General features: G+C 37.0%; 1 protein-coding gene and 1 pseudogene across 7 annotated transcripts in view; both read right to left on the bottom strand.

The window, feature by feature from the left end:
• The window catches only part of ATP13A4 (ATPase 13A4), a 136,316-nt gene that overhangs the window by 117,898 nt on the left and 675 nt on the right, over positions 1 to 17,743 (bottom strand). The gene's annotated exons all lie outside the window — the stretch shown is intronic.
• On the bottom strand, positions 13,362 to 13,715 carry LOC308505519 (large ribosomal subunit protein eL34-like; annotated as a pseudogene). The gene has a single exon. The product of its transcript is annotated as a large ribosomal subunit protein eL34-like (transcript).

Here is a 17,743-nt window from a genome sequence, read left to right as displayed (position 1 = left end):
AACTGCTGAGCCTTACAGGCAGCCGGCAGGTAGCAGTAGGCCTAGGGGGCATTGGGCCTCTTGCTAAGCTGTCTCAGGCCCAGTATTGGTGGCAAACCAGCCCCGAATCACAGTGAGACCCACCCCCACATGCCTCTAGGTCCAGCACAAACAGCAGCACAAGCAACATATGTAGCTTTGTGGCTCCTACCAGGTAGCCATGGGCCAGTCACAGGCCAGGCTGAAATTGGCCTGCAAAGGAGGCCCTCCCAAGAGACACCAGAAACAACATACACAGAGGCTGGCTTCAGACCACACCAAGCCCCACAAACAGCACACCTAAAGAGTGGTCTCAACAGGCACAAGAACCATGGGGGCAAATCCTCCTCTGAGGGTTCAGCCCCCACATAGCAGCTCATACACTGTGGGCATAGCCAGTACTCACAGTCAGCCAGCCTGAGAGTCAATCCTACCCACTGATGTTCCCAAAGCAATCCAGGCTCAACTACAACAGAAGAACACACATGACATACTCAAGCGGCACTCCTGGAACACACGCAAAGAAGAACAGAGAGACTGTGCCATTGGACTACATAGGATACATACTACATAAGGCCACCCAGCAAAGACAGAGACAAAGGAGAACTACCTAATATACAGTAGTAAACACAGAGAGGAAGCCAGAATGAGGAAATAAAAAAAAAAAAAAAAAAACATGTCCCAAATAAAAGAACAAGAGAAAACTCCAGAAATAGAACTGAATGAAATGGAGGCAACCAACCAACCAGAGACAGAGTTTAAAACACTAGTTATAAGAATATTTAAGTAACGTAGTGAGAAATTCAATAAAGAGATAGTGAGCATAAAGAAGGGTATAGAAATCATAAAAAAGAACCAGTCAGAGTGAAGAATCCAATAACTGAAATGAAGAATGCATGAGAAGGAATCACCAGCAGACTTGATGAAGCAGAGGATTAAATCAGCAATTTGGAAGACATGGCAGCAGAAAACACCCAATCAGAACAGCAAAAAGAAAAAGGAATTAAAAAAAAAAAAGATATTTTAAGGGACATGTGAAACAACATCTAAGGTAACAACATTCACATCACAGGAGTACCAGAAGAAAAAAAAGAGAGCAAGAGATCAAGAACCTACTTGAAGAAATAATGACTAAAAACTTTCCAAAGCTGGCAAAGGAAATAGACATACAAGCCCAAGAAGGACACAGTCCCAAATAGATGATCCGAAACAGGACCACACTGAGACACATCATAATTAAAATGGTAGGGCCAACCTGGTGGCTCAGGTGGTTAGAGCTCTATGCTCCTAACTCTGAAGGCTGACAGTTCGATTTTCACATGGGCCAGTGGGCTCTCAACCACAAGGTTACCAGTTCAATTCCTTGAGTCCCGCAAGGGATGGTGAGCAGCATCCGCTGCAACTAAGATTGAACACGGCACCTTGAGCTGAGCTGCGGCTGAGCTTCCGGATGACTCAGTTGGTTGGAGCACGTCCTCTCAACCATAAGATTGCCAGTTCAACCAGTTGGTTGGAGCACGTCCTCTCAACCACAAGGTTGCCGGTTCTACTCCTGCAAGGGATGATGGGCTGCAACTAGAAACAGCAACTAGACCTGGAGCTGAGCTGCGCCCTCCACAACTAAGACTGAAAGAACAACAACTTGAAGGTGAATGGCACCCTCCACAACTAAGATTGAAAGGACAACAACTTGACTTGGAAAAAAAGTCCTGGAAGTACACACTGTTCCCCAATAAAGTCCTGTTCCCCTTCCCCAATAAAATCTTTAAAATTAAAATAAAAAAATAATTAAAATGGCAAAGTTTAAATAGAAGGAGAGAATCCTAAAAGCAGCAAGAGAAATACAACTGGTTACTTGCAAGGGAGCTCCCATAGAACTATCACCGAATTTCTCAACAGAAACTTTGCAGACTAGAAGGAAATATTCAAAGTAATGAAAAACAAGGGCCTACAACCAAGACTATTCTACCCAGCAAAGCTATCATTTTCCAAGATAGAACACACGTTAGGCCACAAAACAAGTCTCAATAAATTTAAGACGATTGAAATCCTATCAAGCATTCAAGCATCTTCTCTGACCACAATAGTATGAAACTAGAAATCAATTACAACAAAAAAACTGAAAAACACATGGAGGCTAAATAACATGCTGTTAAATAATGAATAGGTAAACAGTGAGATCAAGGAAAAAAATCAAAGAATACCTTGAGACAAATGAAAAATCTACAAAGCACAGCAAAAGCAGTCCTAATAGGGAAATTCAAACAATATAGGCCTACCTAGAGAAACAAGAAAAATTTCAAATAAACAGTCTAACTTTATACCGAAGGGAACTAGAAAAAGAACAGCAAACAAAGCCCAAAGTTAGTAGAAGGAAGGAAATAATAAAGATCAGAGCAGAAATAAATGAAATAGCAATCAAAAGAAAAATCAACAAAACAAAGATCTTGTTTTTTGAAAAGATGAACAAAATTGACAAACTTTTAACCAGATTTATCAAGAAAAAAAGAGAGAGTACCCAAATAAAATCAGAAATGAAAGAGGAGAAGTGAAAACAGACACCACAGAAATAAAACAAATTTTAAGAAAATAGTACAAGCACCTTTATGCCAACAAATTGGACAATGTGGAGGAAATGGGTAAATTTCCAGAAGCATACAATCTTCCAAGGCTGAATCAAGAAGAAACAGAAAACTTAAACACACCGATTACTTCCAATGAAATTGAAAATCGACAAGCTCCTAACAAACAAAAGCCCAGATGGCCCCACAGGTGAATTTTACCAAACATTCAAAAAAGAATTAACACCTATCCTCCTCATACTATTCCAAAAAATCCAAGAGGAGGGAAGGCTTCCAAGCTCATTTTATGAGGCCACCATTACTGTGATTCCAAAATCAAACAAAAACATTACAAAAAAAAAAAAAAACTGTAGGCCCATATCCCTGGTGAACATAGATGCAAAAATTCTCAACAAAATATTAGCAAACCGAATTCAGCAATACATTAAAAACATCACACACCACGATCAAGTGCAATACATTCCTGGTATGCAAGGTTGGTTCAGTATCCACAAATCAATTAACATGATACACCACATAAATTTAAAAATAAAAATTGTATGGTCACGTCAATAAATGCAGAAAAAGCATTTGACAAAATCCGGCATCCACTTATAATAAAAACTCTCAGCAAGTGGGAATAGAGGGAACATATCTCAAAATAATAAAGGCCATATATGACAAACCCACAGCTAACATCATACTCAATGGGAAACAACTAAAAGCATTCCCCTTATGATTAGGAGCAAGACAAGAATACCCACTTTCACTGCTTTTATTCAACACATTACTTGAAGTTTTAGCCACAGCAATCAGAGAAGAAATAGAGGTAAAAGGCATCCAAGTGGGAAAGAAAAATGTAAAATTGTCATTATTTGCAGATGACATGATACTATAGAAAGAGAAGCCCAAAGATTCCACCAAAAAACTGTCAGAACTGAGAAGTAAATTTCGTAAGTTAGCAGGATACAAAATTAACATTCACAAATTGGTTGCATTTTTATACACCAATAACAAACTATCAGAAAGAGAAATTAGGAAAACAATCCCATTTACAATTATATCAAAAAAATAGTTAGGAATAAATTTAACCAAGGAAGTAAAAGACCTATACTCAGAAAATTATGACATTGAAGAGAGAAATTAAAGAAGATACAAATAAAGGGAAACATATACCATGTTCATGGATAGGGAGAATTAATATAGTTGAAATGTCCATACCACCCAAAGCAATCTATAGATTCAATGCAATTCCTATCAAAATACCAATGGCATTTTTCACAGAACTAGAACAAATAATCTTAAAATTTACATGGAACCATAAAAGACCTTGAATAGCCATGCTGATCCTAAGAAAGAACAAAGCTGGAGGTATCACAATACCTGATATCAAGTTATACTACAAGGCCATAGTGATCAAAACAGCATGATACAGGCATAAAAATAGGCACATAGATCAATGCAACAAAATAGAGTCCAGAAATAAATCCATGCTTATATGGTAATTTAATCTACGACAAAGGAAGCAAGAATTTATATTGGGGTAAAGACAGTCTATTCAATAAATGGTGTTGGGAAAACTGGACAGATACATGCAAAATAGTGAAACTGGACACTTTCTTATGCCATGTACAAGAATAAACTCAAAATGAGTTAAACACTTAACTGCAAGACCCAAAACCATAAAATTCCTACAAGAAAATATAGAAAGTAAACTCTCAGACATTACCCTTATTAATATTTTTACTGTTATATCTCCTCAGACAAGGGAAACTAAAGAAAACAATAAACAAACAGGACTACATCAAACTAAAAAGTTTTTTCACAGCAATTGAAACCATCAGAAAAATGACAAGACATCCTACTAAATGGGAGAAGATATTTGCCAATGATACATCTAGTAAGGGGTTTATATCCAAAAATTATTTTTAAAAATCTTATACACCAAAAAACAAACAATCCAATTAAAAAGTGGGCAGAGGACCTGACTAGATATTTCTCCAAAGAGGACATACAGATACTCAATAGACATATGAAAAGATGCTCCACTAATCATCAGAGAAATGCAAATAAAAACCACAATGAGATACCACCTGACACCTGTCAGAATGGCTATCACCAATAAATCAAGAAACAAGTGTTGGCGGGGATATGGAGAAAAGACAATCCTTGTGCACTGTTGGTGGGATTGCAAATTGGTGCAGCCACTATGGAAAACAGTATAAAGGTTCCTCAAAAAATTAAAAATAGAACTATCTTATGACCCAGCAATTCCACTTCTGTGTATTTACCCAAAGAAATTCAAAGCAGTAATTTGAAAAAATGTATGCACCCCTATGTTTACTGCAGCACTATTTACAATAGCCAAGATATTGAAATGACCAAAATGCCCATCAATAAGTTAGGCAAAGAAATAGTGGTACATATACACAATGGAGTATTACTCTGCCATAAAAAAAACCAATAAAATGTTACCATTTGCAACAACATGGATAGACCTAGAGGGTATTATGCTAAGTGAAATAAGTCAGACAAAGATAAATACCATATGATCTCATTTATATGTGTACTCTAAAGAACAGAATAAACAAATAAAACAGAAATAAATTCATAGACACAAAGAACAAACAGACAGTTGCTAAATAGCAGGGGTATTGAGGGGATGGGTGAGAAAGGTGAAGGGATTAGAAAGTACAAATTGGTAGTCACAAAATAGTCATGAGGATGTGAAATACAGTGGGGAATATAGTCAGTAATGTTGTAAAACCTATGTATGGTTGTCAGATGGGTACTAGACTTATTAGGGGATCACTTCATAAATTATATAAATGTCTAACAACTATGCTATACACCTGAAAACTAATATAAAATAATATCGAATGTCAACTATAATTTATATACATATATATATTTATATATATACATACACACACATACATACATACAAGGGATGTAAAGTACAGCATAGGGAATATAGTCAATAGTGTTGTAAGTGTTATGTATGGCGTCAGATGGGCAGTAGATTTGTTGGGGTTATCACTTTGTGAAGGGTGTAAATGTCTGATTATTATGTTATTTTGTCCACCCAAAAGTAATTTTTAAAAACTCAAATTAAATTTATTTTCTGCTCTTGGATCTTGTGTAAAAGTTCAGAAAGAAGAGGACTGTGTTTTTTCCCCCCATAAGGTTGAAAAGCCCCCAGAATCAGGCCTTTATTAAAGAATAGATACTATAGCTGTGACTACAGGGGGTAGAATTTGATGCCAAGATAATAGGAATTCTAGCTTTCATTTATTCCTTTTAGGGTAGCAGTGGTAGTGTGGAGCTATATGGGAATTTTTTCTGAAATAAAATATGAAGGCCTCCACTTTGTTGCTAGGGCCCCCTTCATCTCTGACCATGTGCCTGCTGTGGTCCGAACTGATCCTTTATATGCACATGATGCCTTTTGCCTGAAAAGCCTTTAAATAAGTAGGAGCTTCCCAACTTCCTATTACATACTCCCTCTCCATAGTTCTCTGAGATGGAGACTGGCAAACATGGCATTTCTGAGCATCAAAATCATATCCCATCATACCAGTTCCTCATTAGTCCCAATCTCTACTCGTGAGAGGGGTATTAAAAGCCAATCTGGCTTTACAAATGTCCAGACCCCCAAAGGGTATAATTTTAAGCCACTAAGAAAGATTCTCTGTCTTTAAAACAACCTTCTAATTTATACAAAATGCAGGCAAGATTTATACACAGAGATGTTTACTGCAATATTATTTATAGTAGTAAATAGAAAGCGATCTATGTATGTAAGAATAGGGTAATCATTATAGAATATTATGTAGTCTTAAAATTATGTTTATGAAGTATTTTAATAACATGGGGAAAATATATATGTAATAATATTAATTGAAGATAATAGAAAATTATGCCATATGATTTCAAATTTAATTGAAAAATGGTGACACACAAACAATAAAGACTGGAAGATAAATATATCAAATAAAACACTAATGGTATTTGCCTTGGGTGATGGCATCATTATGATTCTTTTACTTCTGTACTGTATACATTTTAATCATTAAATATGTTTCACTTTCAAAATCAGAAAATAAATATCTATTTTTTTAAAAGCCTTTTCTACCTCTTCACAGATATCTAAAATACCAGCAGGAAAGCTTTGTGTCTTATATTCTCCCTGGCAAAGAAAATCACGTAGCGCATCTGACACTTTAAATATCATTTGTTCAGTTCAGTTAAGTTATTATTTATTAACTATCAGATTGAAAATTCTGTTTGTCCTTTTGTATTTTTTGTTTAGACTTTTCAAAGCCCAATTATCTCATTCCAGGTAATAGTCTCCAATACCCCAATTTTCTTCTGTCAAACCACCCCTTTCACCACCCTTAGCCGATGTACTTCATGTAGAGTTGACTCTGATCCCAACTCTAGGAGTGAGTGTGTGACGAAGAGCATGGTATTCCAACATTCATAAATTTGAAAAGGAGAGATGATCCAATCAAAGCCAGTGAGAAAAAAATGAATATTTCACTAAGGCTACTGAAATAAAGCCAAATTATTTTTTTTGTACTGGCATAGTACCTGGGGATTTGTAATCCTGAAGTTATGAGAGGGGCCCATGTGAAATCTGGGAATAAAACCAGTATGACCAAATGGTCAATTACTTCTAAGTAGAAAATCCTCTCCCAGGACAAAGCAAAAATCCATTGATGCTAAATGAAAGATAGAAGCAAAAACACTCTACCACTTATCATCTTGAAACCAGGATTCTACAAAATCAAGACCAAGTAACTGCTACAAGAGAGGCAGGGTCAATTGCAGATGACCTACCTAAGGTCAATTACAGATGACCTACCTAAGGTCAATTACAGATGAAAGATAGAGGCAGCTGCCTGACATGGAGAGGATGAACAGGAATATTGACAAAAACCACTCCCCAAAGCCCAGATACTAAGGGACAGCCTAAGACTAAGTTGAACAAGGGCAACAGCTAACCCTCTCTTCCCCTATTAGAAACCAGCACTGAGTAACAAGCCAAGGCAGTTACTTCTGGGGTAGGAGAAAGAACATGAAGCAAGACCACTTCTGTGACACAGGCATGCACAGATGGCTGAAAACGGGAGTATCCAGGCCATCTAATTTTAGCACCTTTTCCCCTGTTCAGTTCTATACCTGAAAGATCAGAGAGCTATGACTTTTATAATAAGGGACCTGGGTGTTTTGTTTCTCAAAGTTCGAAATGAGCCCAAACTATAAAATAGCTGCTAAACTAACACACATTGTCTTAGGCTTACACAGTAGTAATAGTGGTGGTGGTAGCAGCAGTGGTAGCAGAAGGCCACGTCCAAGGCCTAAGGCAGTGTGCTACTGGAGTTAGAGCAGGAGCCTTGGAGTCAACCTATAAGTTCAAGATCTGTTCTTGCTATTTCTTAGGTTCCAGATTTGGACAAATTGTATAAATTCTCAGTGCTTCCTTTTTTAAAACAGGGTTCAACAACTCAACTGAGTCAGAAAAAGAGAAATATTCTCATAATATTTGCACAAAAATTTTCAACTCGCCTTACCAGAAACACATTAAGCAGCTTCAATGTTACATGTAAAATATAGACATGAAATGAGACACAGTCCCCACCTATAATAACTCACAATTGGTTGGAGGAGAAAGATAGACACATGAGTCTACCATAAAACCAACTGAAAATAGCTGTAATCCATATTCAAACCTACTCCTGACAAGGAAGTAATTAAGCAGCTCTCAGGGCTCCCAGATGGCTTAGTAAAGGAAGTCAGATTTGAGAAGGGTTCTGATGGATGGGTAGGACTCTCATGGCCAGATATCAGCATGAAGACATATACCTGGCAGAGAAACTATATAATATATTCTGGCAAGAGCAAGCAGACCACATTTGGGTGGTCAAAGAAAATGGAAAGTAAAAAATTGTCTCTTGGAATTGCCGAAAGGAGAAACCTATATAGGGTGGCTGGGCTTCCAAGCTGAAAGATCCTTATTATGCTTAGTGATTCCAAATCAAACGAGAACAAAATTGAAAGTCAATGTATACCATAAAAAAAATCAACCAATTTTTCCATTAAAAAGCAAATAGAAGTAACCACTTGTCTACCCAAACTTAATTCTTAGATACTTTTGTCCTTTTGTCCTCAAAATATCATCTTCTCTGTACTGATTCTGAGATTTGAGGACCAGAGTTTCAAAATCTTCCAGCCATGGTTCCCCCAAGAAACGAGTAGATTCTGGAAATGCTATACATGATTATAGTCTCAGGCAGGGCCCCATTGTGCAACTACTAAAATCAAAAATTGTCCTGGCCTGGGCGACATAATATTTCTCTGGAAAGCACACAGCATATTTGAGCCTCCTCTCTGTTCTTTTTTCTGAGAGGGCACCTAGGGCAGAGCCATGCTCATTGTCCATAAGAATAGCCTTAGGCTGAAGACAAAGTTGAGCAGGCAGTGTTCTGAGCTATCTTTTAACTCTATCCAGGTTTCAGGCAACTCACCAAGGTTTATGCGTTGGGCAGCCATAAATAGCTGCAAGACCTTTAAGTAGGTGGTCTCACTCAAGCTAGTCTTCACAAAGCTTTGCAACAGGCCTTGAGCCTTGAAATTGATACCCAGGAATGAATCCCCTCTGGACACACCACCAAATCACCATTTGTTTTCAAGGCCAAGTCCTTGTGCTCTGTCCTCAGTGGGCCTGAGGACACTTTAGGGTTCAGCACTGGTTCATCATTTACTATGAGATCTACTCTTGAGTCTTTTATTCATGAGTAAGTCATACAGCAACAGCCATAAATTTCCAATTCCCATGTAATGCAATGTCTCCAGATATGTTGTCCTTTACTTGACTAAAAATTTCACAGCACTTTGAAAAAATCAAGAGTATCACTTAAATTTCTTAAGATATTTCACAGAGATTTTATCCACTTGTTTTAAAACTTTTTAAATCTTACTTTTTGTGGGTGTTAGAGAGCATCTTAAGAAATCATCTGCATTGATCCCTGGTTCAACCAATAAGGTATTATCTCTACCTTATAAATGAGGTGAAGTCAAAAAGAGGTGACTGATTTGCTTTAAGGTTGTAAGAATAAATAATGGCAAAGCCAACACTCCAATGTTGGTCTCCAACCTCCTAATATTTTGTTGTTGTTTTTTGTGTGTTTTTTGGTTTTTTTCCTATTACACCTAAGGATAGCAGTAAATCATTATGTGTAAAGTGGTGACTTAAGCCATAGCCTATCATTCACTTAGAAAAATGAATGTGGGCATATCATTTAATTTCTTTATGATTCAGGTTCCTTATTTGTAGAAAAGTGATGATAATCCCACATAGGGCTGCTGAGAGGATTAAATAATAAAGTTCTTAGTCAGGATCAATCATCATGTAAATATTTAACATTACTATTGCCATTCTCACTCCCCACTCTTTTCCTAATTTTCCCTGTTGGATTAGGTGGTACCAGGATCTTCTCCCATTGGGCAATCTAGGAATGTTAAACACATCTTTAATAACTACACATCCAATTTAGCCCTTCTCTCTTACTCTATAGTCTATGGATTACAAAGTCTTTTTAATTCTAATTTCTAAATATCTCTTAAATTCATTGTCTACTCAGCATCCTCTCTGACAAGACTATCGTTCTATCCTGAATTTCTCACTTGGACTATCTCAAATACCTTCTTCTCGGTCTCTCTCCCTCTAGCCCACCTTCCCTGCTCTGTGATGTAACCTCCTTTGGAAAAGCAAGTCCTACCATATCATTCCCTGTTTCAGATCTTCCAGTGGCTTCCCCATTGTGTCCACCAGATCTGCATTACAATCGTTCTGACCAACTCTAGCTCCACCATCAAAGATTCTAATTCAATAGGTCTGGAATGGGGCTTAGGAATCTATTTTTCATGTGCTCCTCAACTAGATTGTGGTACAGGTTTTCATGGACCAATGTTTGGGAATCATTGAAAAAGATAAAATGTATACTCATTAGGATGTCTTATAAAGTCCTTCACAAGCTGGCCCTCAACGACCCCTCCAGGGAAATTATATGCCTCCTTTCCCCTTGAAGTTTTCTTTAGCTAAGTTGCTCCTTCTTCTGTGCTCCCAAAGTTCTATAAGCATATCTCCCACAATGACACCTATTTTATCACACTTCCATTGGGCTTGAACCCATGGTTCCCCCACTTGTAGAGCCAGCTTCATGGGCGTGTGGTCTGTGCAGTCACACAAAGCCATGCTCTCAGAAGGGCCCTGAACTTGGTTTACTGCTTGCTAGAACCATCCTGAAATTCTTAATAATTGTTGAACAAGGGCACTTCATTTTCTTTTTTTCTTTTTGTTTAATTAAAGTTTATTGGGGTGACAATTATTAGTAAAGTTACATAGATGTCAGGTGTACAATTCTGTATTACGTCATCTATAAATCCCATTGTGTGTTCACCACCCAGAGTCAGTTCTCCTTCCATCACCATATTTTTGAGCCCCCTTACCCTCATCTCCCACCTCCCACCCACCCTTACCCTCTGGTAACCACTAAACTATTGTCTGTGTCTATAAACCAAAAACAACAAAAGAACAAGACAAACAAATGAGAAACAAAAACTCAAGGGCACTTCATTTTCATTTTGCACTGGGCCCTATAAATTATGTTCTCTGTCCTGCCCGCTCAACTGTGAACTCCTTGAAAACAGAAGCTATTTGCTATTCACTTGAAATCCTCCTTGGTTAGAACAGAAGACTCCTGGTACAGAGTAGGGGTTTGGTAAATATTTGTTGAGCTTATACATGAATGGATGAAAGGATAGAATACAGTATCTCGTAGAAAAATAGTGTAATGTGGTTAATTAACCCTGAAGAATAAGCTTTGTGTATGTTTTGAAGAGAGAGGAGTCAATTGATAAGATCATAAGATGTTTGAACTTTCCAAATAAATAACAAAATTTCCAAGGTTTCTCTTTAAATTGTTCAAACTGTATCTCCATTTGATTCCTGCTGCCTTTCTGTTCTTCTCAGAATGCAAAATTGCAGGTTAATGAGGCTTGCAATTGAGCTATCGTAAATATGCCCCGACTGTTTGTGCCAAGCATTGTGCTAATTTCGAGGGGGTGGGGGTACTGAGAAATGGAAGGGGGAGGCCGTAGAAAGGTGAACCAAGCAGGGCTCCCGTTCTCAAGAAGCAATGAAATCTTACACTTTAAGATGAGTTGACTTCATGGGAGTTCTGTAGCAATGAATCGAAAATAAAGACACTTGACTTGGCCAGCGGCCCAGCTTCCTGAACATTTCAACTGACAAAATGTCTCAGTCTGAACACAATTCCTCTACTAAGAGAGCTGTGGGTTCACTAGTTAACATTGGCAACCAACTCGGAGGTGCTCATGAAGCATAATAAATAAGTGGCTATTGAGGTGGGGGAGGTGCTTTTGCTCCCTGGTGTTAGAGAAGAAAAGATGAACATCAACTATCAAAGTGAGCCAAATAATTGGTGAGGACAGATGTCCCTAGCTCATGCTGAAGGCATGACAGGATTTCCAATGTGGCAAAGACCACACACCACCCTGCTTCCATATTAGTACAGACCATGCAGTACTGACTTCTTGCTGGTCTCAGAAATGACATGGACATTGAAAAAGACCTTCTCTTGCTTTTCCACAATCCCTAAGTTTTAGTCAGCCAGTCTACTAATTGATAAAACATCAGTAATAACATTAAGAGATCCTAGTCAAAAAAACTATAAGTGCTGATAAGTATATAGAGATGTGTTCAACTTCAAGGAAATGTAAAAGTAATACAGCCCTAAAGTATCGTTTTCACCTACTACAGGAGCTAAATTTCAGAACATTGATAATGTCCAACATTGGCAAACACGGTAGAGAAAGCAAGGATTCCCAAAAGAGATTGCTTATCAGAGTATACATTAGTACAACCACAATCTTAAGGAGGGCAAATTGGCATTATATATCAATCAACATTTAAAACGCACATCCCCTTTGAAGCAGCAATGCCGTTTCTAGGACTTTATCCTAAGAAAATAATCTAGCAAATAGGTAAAAACACAGAGGGTGCCAAAAAAAAGTATACACATTTTAAGAAAGGAAAAAACTGTATTAAAACTATATTAAAATTACTCTGATGGTAACCACTTTGAGCACCTCTTGTAACTGCAGAAGTCAAATGTGATTTGTATTCATCTTTTGTTATGGGAGCTATATATGTATATATATATATGTTTTATTTAGTTTGTTTTGTTTTAAGGAGGGCGCAGCTCACAGTGGCCCATGCGGGGATTGAACTGGCAACCTTGGTGTTATTAGCACCACGTTCTAACCAATTGAGCTAACCGACCACCCCTGTTATGGGATATATTGTGTTACAATTTTGACACAGGTTTTTCCTTTCTTAAAATGTATATACATTTTTTTGGCACTCTCTGTACATGTACAAAGTTGTCTATCACAGCTAACAAGTTTAGAAATAAGTTTACATGAAAGATTTGCTTAACATAGCATAGTTCATTCAAACACCATTCAAACATTAAAATGGTTATGTGGAGCTATAATTATCCAAAGGTAAATATGTCCATGATAGGTGTAATGGAAAGGCCAGCATAATAAAAAAGGTATTGATGAAATGACTATTTTTTGTTAAAAAATACACATTTGTGAGTATATGTGTACATTTTTTAAAGACTAGATTGTGATTGATTTTCTTTATTTGCCTTTTAATTGCTTTTATTACTCAAACAAAGCTTCATTTTTTTATTTAGCTTTCTGACTCTGTGCTTCTGCCTTCAATACTTTCACAACGATTTTCTGCTCCTCGGCAAGGAAAGCACGCTTGATCTTGTAACGGACACATTTAGCACACATGGATCCACCACAGGCCCTGCTGACATGTTTTCCCATTTTAGACAAGGTCATCAGAACTTTAGGTCTCACAGCACGAACTCTACGAAGTCAGCCTGGGCACACAGCACATGCAGATTTTGGTGCTTTCCCAACCTTCTTGGTATACAGGTAAACCATTCTATTACCAGGGATTTGGGACAGCCTCGTTTTGTTAGAAGCTGTATTGTAGGACAGCCTCGGAAGGTATGTCAAACGCTGGCCCATCCTGAATGCCTGTAGACACCGTCCCCGGAAGAGCTGTGATTGATTTTATTTGTTTTGGCATGATGCATAGAACAAATAAATGGATGATGCCCAAATACAATGATATCCTTATTGTACTTGGATGTTCATAGGGAGTGGGAGAGGTAAATCTTGAAGAAACAGCATGTTCAGTGGTATGCTGGTAAATATTTAACAACCAGCCTTCATGTGGGCAGGGTGGAAGTCCTGTGTGGCCTTACCAATTTCTATGGCAAATACTCCCAACATTATTCATTTAAAGCTACTAATATGATGCCACTAAATGTGGAGTTGGAACGAGATGTACAGTAGCACTTTGTTACATAGTATTTCCATGATACCTACACAACAGACATAAATAATTACAAGAGTATAGACAATATTAAAATGTAGTAAAATAATTAGAAAGTAATAAGTTTTGTGCATGCATTTTGTCTAAGTCTGAAAGGAGAGTCACCAATATAATAATATTAATCATATCTGTGTGGAAACTTCATGAATCATATTTACTTTATTCTTAGACTTTTATATGTCATTTTAATATTTTTACAGTAAACATGTTACCTTTATAATCAGAAAAAATAATTCAAGGGTTTTTTTTTTTTTTTTTTTGTTAAAAACTAACAAAGATAGGTGCTTTCAATTTGCTGAGAGTAGACCTTAAGTGTTCTTACCACAAAAGGAGACGGGGGACTATGTGCGGTAATGGATGTGGATGTGTTAATTAACTTGATTGTGGTAATTATTTCACAATGCATGTATATTGCAAATCAAGATGTACACTTTAAATATAAACAATTTTGTCAATTATGTCTCAATAAAGCTGAAAAAAGTAAGAAAAAACTAAGAAAGAAAAAAAATCAGGCAACTTCACTTTTAATACAAGTCTCACTGGAACAAAACACTTTTCCAAAAGGAGTTTGATTTCTCTAGGATGTCACTAAGGATAGTGATCAGCAATGTTTGAATCGATTCCACCAGATATCTTTGTTCAGTCGTCGTGTAAGGAAATGAACATTCAGTGTTTCTAAGGTCTTTCAAAATATATATATGCAACACCAGAATTCAAAAGCCCTCTGATAGTCTCAGTTTACAAATATGGAAACTGAGTCCCAAGACAGGTAAGTAGTTTCCCAAAGTAAGCACTGCAAAGCAGGGAAAAAGGGTGACTCAGCTCCCTTCCACTTATAAATGGTCTCCATAGCTTGTGATTAAAGTGTATATTCCCCAATTGTCATTATTTCGTGAGAAGAGATACTTCCTAATTTTACGAAGTAGTATTCATTAGATTGGCTAATTGCTGAAACCCTGACTCCTACATCTTTGTTTAGGTAATTGCAGCTCCAGAATTTTATACTTGTCGAAACACTCCCACATAGATTAACTCTTGATCCTCATAAGAGCTCTGTGAGACAGGTACGGTAAGAAGGACCACTCCTATTTTACAGATAGGAAAACTGAGGCTAGAGCAGGCAAGTGGCTCACCCAAGGCTAGTGAGAGCCGGATGTCTGTTTTGGTCATGGTGCTGTTTGGGAGTCAGTCTCCTCTTTTTTGCATTTTTGGAGTCATCTGGGTGAGCCTTTTTTAAAGGTTAATTTCTCCCCTTTCCTACCTTGTCCTTTCAACAAATTCTTTCTTCCATTTTCCCTGTCTCATTTTGCACTTAAGAATATCACTTTCAAATCACCTAGAGTTGCTCTTTGGTTTCTGTTTCTTTTATTCTAGAATGAAAGTTAGTCCCAAACGTCTTTAGGCCTGGAAATATTCCTGTTCTTCTCTATTTGACATAAAGGCTAAACTTTAGAATGCTGTTTTCTCTTGAAATCTGAAGTCATTTCTATCATCAGAGGAATGACTTCTGCAAAGGTCCAAACAGTGCATATTACAAAGCAAGAAACTAAATACTTTGGTATGACACATTTCTAGACAATCTTGGCTTTCTAAAAGGGCTAACACTGAAGCCCAAGGAAACAGGCTTACTCAGACAATACAAATCATATATAATGGAACAGATCCTGGGGAATCTAAGATCAGATATTCTTCTAAGCTTTGCTTATTCAAGGGAGGAAGTGTGTTCTCCTGTTAAGAGTATATGGTAATGGATGGGTGCTGAACTTGATGGGGATCACTTCATAAGTTGTATGGATGCCTGGCCACTGTGCTCTACACTAAAAGTAATATAAAATAGTATTAAATATCAACTATAATTAAAATAAATAGATAAATAGATAGATATAAATATAGACAGATAGTCACCGGATGTAAAGTACAGCTTAGGGAATATAATCAATAGTATTGTAATAGATATCGATGATGTCAGATGGATAGTAGACTTGTTGGGGTTAACACTTTGTGAGGGGCATAAATGTCTAATCATTATGTTGTTTTGTACACGTGAAACTTATAATAATAATGGCAATAACAGTAAAAAGTACAATGTTCGCAGGAAGACCTGAAAAAGGTATGAATGAGCTATGTTCAGGTCCAGAGACAAAAAGAATTACCAATTTAAACTAACCTGTGTGGTGCCTCCACTCCTGGACCTACGCAACCTTAGACAATCAAATTCTCAGTGCATCAGTTTCCTCATAGTTAAAGTAAAAATCCTAACACCTCACAGAGTGTAGTGAAAACTAAATTAGCTAGTAGCCAAGAAAATATTTTGTAAGCTAAAAATTACTAGGAACATGCATGGAATACATTTAAGATATCTTGATAATTTTTGAAGTTTACTGCTTTGTAAGGGGAATGGAGTAGTAAGTTCAAAAGGGACAGTATCTGATAAAGCAACAGGCAGGTGGCCAGGTTTCTCTAGGCAGAACAGGATGGACAGCTCAACAGAGCATACTAGTTGCTGCACCTCCACTGAAACTATTGGCCAAGTGACTCCTCTCCAGAAAACACAGTGTCCCTTTCCATATCAAAGGTTCTCTCCTAATTGGACTTTCAGCTGCATACAGAACAAAGTCAACACCATGATGCATTGGGTGGTGCTATTATGAAGATGAATATTAATAAAATTCCTTCGCTAGAATGTGTAGACTGCAGAAGGGATAGCAGTTTCCGAAGAACTAAGATTGTCTACTTGCAAGTAGACTCTTAATGACTCTTGAATGACAAATTGTCAAAGAGCAAAAATGAGTGCACGGGAAAAGAGTGGATGTGTTTTGATCTCATAATTTGAAGGAGGATAAAAAAAAAATTAGTGGGAAGGAGACCCTGCCTTCTGGTGAAGAGTATTCAAGATAAGAATCAAATTTTCAACTTAATATACAAAGTAATGGAATATTCACTCTCTAAAGAAAACACTTTGGAAAAATAAAGAGAGTCAAAAGTCATGTCTGGTGACATTTGTGTAAGGTCTAAAGGCAATTGTCATTTGGCGGTCAAATATGAAAAAAGTAAGGAGATATTAAGAAAGCCACATAAATTTGGGTGCCTTTTATTTCCTTATAATTTCTTCAGCTTTGATAGTAGAATGGATCTACATTTAAAGGTTCAAAAAAATGTTGTTGCTATAGGAACAGGTAAGAAGATTAGACTTGAAAGACCAGTTTAGGAACAAAGAATTTAATAGTCAGGGCTAAAGCAATTAACCAAGAAAACATTTTAAATAAATATCTTTTGGGTTTGTTATTTACGTATTAATTCCAAGAAGATAAAATGCTAATATAGAATGAGAGCATCACATTTTAACATTTTAATTACACCATTATGGACCCCAAAGACTATAATTAGCAGAAAGGCTTTATTAAACAGAAGTAACACATTTCTAACTCTGTCTTGATTACATTGTAATTGAGAAATACAGCTTTAAATCTAGCAAGAGCTTTAAGAATTGTCTTTGATTTTCCTACAGTTCCCCAGATGGGAACACATCTAAAATAAAAGAGACGGTAAACTACAGAAAGTTTTCTGTAACCTACCTCTACATCTAGGGAACTACAGGTGAAATTCTAGAACTAAACAGAAATGAGTGTAGGCTGATAACTGTTAATATTTTATGTTT

This window comes from Rhinolophus hipposideros, assembly GCF_964194185.1.
Source record: "Rhinolophus hipposideros genome assembly, chromosome: 2".
NCBI lineage: Eukaryota > Metazoa > Chordata > Mammalia > Chiroptera > Rhinolophidae > Rhinolophus > Rhinolophus hipposideros.
This window is presented reverse-complemented; position numbering and strand designations above follow the sequence as displayed.